We start from the raw sequence: 8942 nt of genomic DNA, 5'->3' as shown, positions 1-8942 counted from the left end.
ATAACCTTCTTTTTTTTTTTTTTTTTTCTTTTTTTCTCTGCTTCTAGTGCAGGTGAATAGCCAAAAATCCAGAATTTTTCACAAATGAAGAATCTGCATAGAAGTGCAGAAATTCAAGTTGCTGCTGAGTGCTGTGTTCTCTTACTACTTTTCAATATTTTTAACTTCTGTTTTATACAAATACCCAGATTGGAAGAAATTGTGAAACAAAATGGTAATTATTATTTTGCTCATATCAAAGCAAATAGAAGATATTCTCAGATTTTCTTATTTTCTAAGTTTTATTATGAATATTATCTTTACCACAAGTAGCTGTAAATCCACAGAGGTGGCATTTGGGGAAAAGACTTTCATTAACAAATTCCCAGCTTGCTGTTACTCCAGATTTGGAAGCAACGTCACATCATGTCTCCAACTGCCCATTCTACCCTGCTCAAAGAAAACCAAAGCACCATCTGCCCTATTTCCCGCATGAATCCAGCAGCTTTTCCAATCTGTTGTGGTTCAGCCTGAGTTCTCCTAGCATTTCATTTAACACTGGTTGATCATGCAAAAGCTCAGACCTTGATAAGGAAGAGTATTGGCCAGCCCAAGACATGAATCCCTGGTTTTATTTCTGCACATAGCAATCTCCAGCGTTTCCCCACACCCCCTGCCCCCCTCCCTTTTCCAGTAGCAAGGCTGCAGTTTGAACAGCAAAGGGCACAGGGATTTATTACAGTCAGAACAAAAACTGAGTAGCAAAGGGAAGATTAACAGCAGACACTTGCTGAGTCCTGCTGTTGGGGACCTTATAATTCACTGACTTCTTTCAATTTTATGCCTTCAGAAGGATGCACTGGAGCAACTCCACAGAAAGCAGCCCTGGAATGAGTGAATAGATGGGTCTACTGCAAACAAGGATTGCAGAACTTGTGCAGTGGAAGTGGGAAGGTGCCAAAACTTCCTGCCCTTTAGGGCGTTGCTGGCCAGGCACAGGACTGAGATGCCCCACAGGTTCATTTTCTGATGGTCTCTGATGTATCCATGAGGTTTTCCTTGAAGATCAGGCAGGCTGCAGAACAAATCCCATGTCCTTCCTGCAGATCCCTTGGGAGCACATCCTTGGCATGAATTCTGGTGAGGGTCAAGGAGGTCAAGGAGGTGCTTTGGCCATCAGACCACTCCAGAATGGGTTTGCAGCACTGGGAGAGGGAACTAGGAGTGGGATGGATCAGTGGGTCTACCTCCATTGGGGAAGGCTTCCAGCCAAGTTGGAAAGACACTGGCCAGATGCAAGACACTTCCCAGACTTCTGGGATTTTCCTAGAGTGAAACCAACATAAATTGGCTTGAGCAGCCATGCTGCTTCCAATCCTGGCTTTACCCAAATTCTTATCTTTTATTCAGCAGTTAAACACTTGTCAGTGGCATGTCCTTGTTACAGCATTTGCTTGGCTGCCTGTGCCTTCTCAGCATTTCTGAGAAAAACAAGCCAAAGCAAAGCAGCCTTTCCCCCATCTCCAGGCAATTTGCTGTTCTGATTCAGCAATTTGTTTGTGTTTAATTGCAATTATATTCTTGGATCTTTAATTAACCAAATGCTTTTGTCTCTCTGCCAGGCCAATGGCAGCACCAAGACTCTACAGAACCAAGAATTTTTTCTGGGGGAAAGCCCTGGCAAGTAAGAAAGGGGGAAATCTGGGCTGTGCCAGCCACAAAGAGCTGCCAACAGAGGCAGGTGTCATGTCCTCTTCCCATCACAACTCCAGCCTCCTGTGGCTGTTCTGGGAATTTCAGACTGGGCTGGACCTCCACAGCCATGGAAAAGTTACATCTCCCTCCCACCTTTCTCCAGAGCAGCAGAAGGATCAACGTGATGGAGGAGGTAGAGGAGCAAAGGCCTCAAAACAACACCTTGGGCTCATTCACACACAGAGTTGTGTTCAGCAAGTTTCTAACAAGTCCACAAATGGGGTTTTCATCCTTTTCTGGGTACAGAAAGGGATAGGAGAGAATGCACTGTGGATGCAGAAGAAAGCAGGGAAAAAGAAAGGGTCAACTGCGTCTTCTTGGAAGGGACATTCAGATGTGGGCATGAGGCTCCCTGTGGCCCCAGCAGCAGCCAAATCTCTGCTCACCCAAACTGCTGCATTTCCTGCTGCTCCTGGCTCACACAGGCCAGAACACACCTTGGGATCTTCCAGCACAGGGGACAAGTTGAAATCACGCACTAAATTAAGCCTTGGGAGAGTGTGACAAGTGTTGACAAACGTTGAAATGCTTCAACCCAGAGTGGCTTGGTGGACCCTTCCAGCCAGAACAGTTCAGCTCTCCACCTGAATTTGATAAAAGCAGAGGAAAAAAGCTTCAGTCTCCACTTCAATCTTCTTGACAAAATCAGTCAATTCAGGGACACATTCTGTTTCTTTAAATCCTTATTTGCAGCTGAAAAGCTGAACCTGTGAGGCACTTCTAGCCAGTGGTGCAAATTAGAAGAAATGCCCATGGAAAGCATAGAAAACTAACTTTTGGGTACCTGGCAAGTTCAGAAATGTCACACACCACAAAAAGGGGCAAGTTTCACATCTCCCTGCCTGTTTTGCAGCAATACTCAGGTCTAACATTTATGTAGTTTGCCTCATTTTTTTTTTTTTTTTTATAAGGACAATGATTTCCAATTGTTCCTAAGCCAGATTTTGGTCTGACCAAGGGAGTGAAAAATTTCATGTTCTTTCTTTTTATTTTTATTTCTCTTTTTGTGCAACATTTCATGGAGTGTGTGATGGAGACATCCTTTTGTGCATCTCTAAAAGATGCAGTCACCAAGAGATGGACTTTAAATCAAATCAAAGAAATAAATAACTAAAGGGCATTAGCCTGCACAAAGTCCATGGAAATTTATCACAGAGAGCAGGAGTTCTCCAGGCTAGAGAGCCTTGATGGCAGGGATGTCAGTATTTTCAAAAGCCTTGGCCAAGCACAAGGATGTGAGAATCTGGCAGTGCCCAAACACCCAGATGAACCTTTACTCTGCATGATTAGAAAGCATCATGTCTCCAATTCCTTGTCTCTCCAGCTATTAAAAAAAACCCCAAACTTCATATTAATCACACTCTGAGTTATTAATTTCTCCAATTTTGCTATTTCCTACCTCTGAGACAAATTGTGACCATAAATACACTGACATTTATGGGCAGGCAGATAAGAGAACAATTCACAATGTAGAAAAGTCTTTTAATTATGTTTAATATTCAAATTAGGACTTAACATAGCTTTTTCTAGCTGTACTTAGAATAATTGCTATGAAAATAATGGATCCTTCTTTTCAGGGATCTAATAAAAAAATGATGAGGGAAGAATAAATAAGCTTTGGACAGGCCCAGTTCTAAATCCTTGCCCAGTCCACAGCAAAACTAAATAAAGAAAAAACAAAATACAAAAACCAAAACCCAAAAAAATCCATCTGTTTACTTCAGGTTGATTAAAGCATTTTTCTCAAGCTGATATGAAATGTTTTCTCCTCATTTTCTGGCTCACCTTTTGTTTTAATTTAGGCAGAAAAAGGATAAATTGATTTTTGAGTCAACATTCTGTTCTAAAAATAACAAAATACATCTGCTCCAACTGCTTCCATGCAAATCAAGGGAGAGGCTGCAGATCCTGTGCATTCCCACCTCCTTTTCCTCCCTCCTGATCAACAAAACTCATTTCTCTTCCAGGGTCACAGCTATGACCGCTTGTGAGATTTTCTCATTCCTGGGCCTTCGCAGGAGCCGGGACCGTCCCTGCCCATGCGGGCAGCTCTTGGCAGGCACAGAGAGGGGAACTGCATCTCCCACCTGTGCCGTGCCCCTGCCTTCCCCATTCCTTTATTGCTGATTTCTCTCCTCTCCTGAACACTCTTTGGTGCAATTAGTAGCACTCAAATAGCTGTAAACACCCTTAATGTTGTTTCTTTCATCTCCTCTCAGTAAACCAATGAATTTATTGTGTTCACAGATTGTGTGGCAAGGAAGGCTCAGGCTCCTCTACCCACCTGCATTTTCACAAAATCCATGTTTGGGTTAAACACTGGCTTTCAAAACGACACAATAACTTCAACAAACTGTTTTCTGTCAGGGAAAAAGTGGAAACCTTTAAAAGATGGCAGGGAAAAAAAAAATCTTTCCTCCCCACCCCCAACTAAATCCCCATTTTCCAAGTGAAAAGGACATTTTCTTTGGAACAGCCTCCTTTAATCAGAAACCAGTGAGGAAAAGACAAAGAAGTACCAGAAGAATGGTCTGAGCTGAGGTCCAAAAAAACATTTGTTCATGCCAAAGTAAAGTCTCATTAATCTCTGGATCAACAAGGAAGTTTGAAGCCACCATTCAAAGCTAAATACAAACAAAAGTAAAGACTATGACAGTGATGTCAGAGATGTCACTCAAGTGATGTCACTGATTTTGACCCAGCCCTGCTCCTACCCCAGTACCTGAATCCTTGTGTTGCCTTTTCATCCATCCACATAATTTTCCTGCTCTGGAGCTCTTGCTGGTCCTGTTTCTTCTCCTGGCTCTTCCTTGCTTTGAAAAGCAAAAAAATTATCTGTCTGCTCTGGGTTCCCAAGAAAACCCACTGGCATGGGGCTATTCCTCCCTGCAGGAAGCTGTGTGCCCTAATCCTGACATTTCCAGTTCCACCGTGTCCTTCAATAAGAGCGATACCCTTGTCCTGTTGTCTCAGCTGGACCCAACACCTGACATTTTGATGACTACATTTTGTTGAGTTTAATTCTGTTTCACTGCAAGGGGGTCATGTACTTTTTAATGCATGAATAATTCCATACAAAATACTTTAAAATTAGTCACTTCACAAATCCCAGGCACTCCATGATTAGGGATAGCAGGCTTCACTGTTCATTAAATATTAATCTGCCCAGCTCATGCATATCCATTCTGATACAGCTTCTCATTCTATCAATGCACTCTACTTTTTTTCCAGAGTCCCTGCCTGGAATTGCTATTCCCAAAGAACAGTCCTGAAAGGCATTAGATCTGCCAAGAAACTGCTTATGATCTTTCATTTTCATACAAAATGTATTTTAATGTCTCTTTCTAACCCAGCCCTTTTGATTTTCCTTGACTAAAACATGGCTTGTTTTACAGAAAATAAATCATGTTGTACCCTTAGTAATAATGACAATAAAGAAAAATAATAATCCTGGGGGAGAGGAGAAAGAGCTGCAGCAGTAGTTTTGTCAACTAACATGAGTATATGGGAAGTCATGGGGAATAAAAGAAATGTGGGTAGGAGTCAGGTGCTCCACAAAAAGCTTTTCTAAGAGCATCTCCAGAATAGAGGGAGCCACCCCAGGTGTGCCTCCTGCCTTTCTCAGGTTTTATGACAGTAATTGGGAAAGCTCCAGGTAGCAAGGAGCCCTTGGGACCCTTGGGTTCCTTGACAATATGTGCAGCACCAGTCCATGTCTCACAGCAGGGCACTGCAGAAAGGCTGGGGGGCTTGATCCATTTGCAGCTTGAAAACAAGAAAAAGGAGTAAAACAGACATGACTTCATTTTAACTTGTATCAAAGTTCTCTGAAAGTTTCTTGGACACTGAGAATTGTGTTTGTTTTCCTCAGGCTTCCCAAACAATTCCATGTCTGTGGCTTATAAGACCTGTCCTAATTTTAGGATTATAGAATCCCACCATGGTTTGGGTGGGAAGGGACCTTAAAGTCCAAGCGTTCTCCCACCTGGCCTTGGGCATTTCCAGGAATGAGGCAGACTAAGCTTCTCTGGACAGCCTGTGCCAGGGCCTTGCCACCTTCATAAGGAAGAATTTCTTCCTAATGTCCCATCTAACCACTCTCAAAACTGTTCAAGGTAGCAAAGTGTCAGGAATTGTGCTTCTGGCTTTTTGGAGCCCCCTAAATGTTTGCAGAACAAAGCAAAGGGCTTATATGGGACCTAAGGGCAATCATCTGCTTAGCTTTCCTGGATTGGATCCTTGCAGCTGTCCCAATGCTTGGAAGGCTGGAAGGAAACAAGATACTGTCCCAGCTTCCATGGCTGTCTCTGAGAGAGGCTTCAACCAACAAAATGCATGCATTGCCTTGGATAATGTGGATGTGATGTCCTGGCTCCACCACCCATGCTCAGCCCTAGTCTCAGCCCAAATGAGAGGTTTAGAGAGAAGAACCAGGAAAAATGGTGGTGCCAGCAGAAGATGCTTATTGCTTACAAATAAAATGAGGCAGATGGCCTGCTGAATTTTAATCCTTAATTAAAAGTGCTCTACTCTCTAAGCTAATTATAGACTAATTCCTGCTGTGGGAGAGGCTCCTTTGGCATGGAGGGGGTGGTAATGAACATCTCAGTTTGCCTCCACATCAGCAGGCTCGGCCTTTCCCTCTGCTGCCTGCAGATAAAAGAGGAATAAAGATACCCCTGGCTGTTAGCTCCAAGTAGACCTTGTGAAGGGAAATGAAAGAAAGGAGAAAGAGGTCTCAGACAGTCCTGCTGTGATGGAGTAGGATCACACTGAAGTATCTGTTACTGCATTGATAACCCAGGAGCTCCCACAGGAAGCTGGACCCAAACTGGGTTGTGACTAATAGTGAGAGCTCTGCCAAAACAGATGCATTTCTTCCAAGTGACAAAAACCTGGCTTGGGGTAATGTTTGATATGATTGAAAGAGGTTTCTGTTAACACTGGGATTCCTTTCTTCGGGATTTGCACTTTAAATTCAATCCAGCCTCCCTATGTTGCATAAGCCTGAAGTGCCACCTCCCTGTATGTTCCTGTGCTGTTTCCATGAGAACTTCTGTGTCCAATGCGTGGTGGAGGAAAGCTCAAAACACAGATGGTGAATTGCAGGGAGAAAGACCATTTGTCAAAGACTTCAAAGTGTAACAGCTTGAGCAACACCACGTCCTTGCAGCCACTGGGATCCTGGGATAGCCTTGCTGTCTCAGCAGGCTCTCACCCAACATTGTCTTCTGCTTCAAGGGGTCTTTTGTCTTCCAAACTCATGTCCTGACTAGGATAACATAAAATGGCCTCTAGTCACATCTGGGGAGGTTTAGATTGAGCATTAGAAAAAATGTCTTCACTGAAAGGGTTGTCAAGCCCTGGAACAGGATGCCCAGGGCAATGGGGGAGTCACTGTCTTACCCTCCCTGGAGGGATTTAAAAGCTGCATGGATGTGGCACTTGGGGACATGGGTCAGTGGTGGCCTTGGCAGTGCTGGGACACTGATTGGACTAGATAACCTTAGAGGTTTCTTCCAGCCTAAACAATTCTCTCGATCTGTGATTCATCATCCATCACTTTGATGTCTTTATTAATGGCAAAAGACAGCAGGATTTTGTCCTCCTTCCTCATCTGTCTCCTGTGACCCTTCCTAAATGGGAAGGCAGAGAGGTTCTCTTGTTCCAGTGCCATCCTTTTGCTGAACATTAATTCTCTCAGACAGTTGCTGTGATTTCCTAGCTCCTCACATTTATTGCCCCATCTCCAGCCCCACCTTGCAATTAGAGAAAAATCTGAAGCTCCTAATGCTCCTTAGCTCCTTCTGTGATTTGGCCTGGCCTGGCCTTATCAGGCCAGAAGTCAGCCTTATCAGCAGACATTGGCAGGGATCTCTATTTGCCTGGCATTTCTGCTGATCTCCATCTGCTTGGCATTTCTCTCTCTTTCTCCATCAAAATCAATGTGAAGGATCTTTTTCAGCCCTTCTCTAGGTTAAGGGAGGTGGGGTTGAGGCGGGGGGGGGGTGGGGGGGGGGAGGGGAGGGGAATGAATGGAAAAATACTCAGCAGATGAGAAACTTTTCACACAATTTTTCCTGCCTGCAGTTTCTATATATAGGTTTAATTAGAACATTAAAAGCACCTCAGGATTATGCTGTGAGATTTGTTTCCTTAGCTCTGTAACTAATGCCCTCTGGTTTCTCTGCCATGACTTCATTAAATCTCCCAGCAAAAATCTACCTATGGAAATTGCAAAATTGCCATCCTGAGTGGCAGCACCACATGAGTTTGGGGAAGTTGAAAGCTCTGCTTTAAATGCTCTCTAATTATCTCCAGCCAAGGTTACAGAGGAAGTGGTTTGGCACCTGTGAATTGAGTTCTTGGGAGAGAGCCCCTGGAAATAAGTTTCTTTGCCTGATACTAGAAAGTTTTGTCTCTTACAACCCTCAGTGGTAGGGGGAGATCAACTCTTTCTCACCTACCTGGAAAAGGACTGAGCCATTTTTAATGGGGATGTTGTATTAAGCAACATCCTTCTGGCTGTCAGAGGAGCTTGGTTTGTTCTTTTAAGTCACAGAATCACAGAATGATTTGTTTTTGGAAGGAAGGGATCTTAAATATCATCCAGTCCCACTCCCTGCCTCTGCAGGGACACCTTCCACTGTCCCAGGTTGCTCCAAGCCCCCTCCAACCTGGCCTTGGGCACTTCCAGGGATCCAGGGGCAGCCACAGCTGCTCTGGGCACCCTGTGCCAGGGACTCCCTGCCCTCACAGGGAAGAATTCATTCCCAATATCCCATCTAAACCGGTCCTCTGGTAGTGGAAAATCTTTTCCACCTGTCCTGTCTCTCCACCCCCTGTAAATTGTCTCTCCATCTTTTTGCAGCCTCTCTTCGGGCACTGGAAGGCCACAATGAGGTTACCTCTGCTCCCTTCTCCAGCTGAACAATCCCAGCTCTCCCAGTCTTTCCTCCCAGCAGAGCTGCTCCATCCCCCTCTGATGGTCCTCGTACTTCCTCTGGATTCTCTCCAGCATCTCCAGGTCCTCAGCTGGGATCCCCAGCTGGAGGCAGCATAGCAGGGGGGGGTCTCAGCAGAGCAGGGATGCAGTGGAGATGCAAAAGCCAAAAGGGCTCCTATAGTTGCACTACACATTCAACCCCACATTGCATTTCCCCACATACTCCATGGGATTCCAGATCACAAGGAGTAAGAAATTTCTT

This window comes from Lonchura striata, chromosome 25 (assembly GCF_046129695.1).
Source record: "Lonchura striata isolate bLonStr1 chromosome 25, bLonStr1.mat, whole genome shotgun sequence".
Taxonomy (NCBI): Eukaryota; Metazoa; Chordata; class Aves; order Passeriformes; family Estrildidae; genus Lonchura; species Lonchura striata.
The sequence above is the reverse complement of the archived record's forward strand: the minus strand, read 5'-3'. Positions refer to the sequence as shown.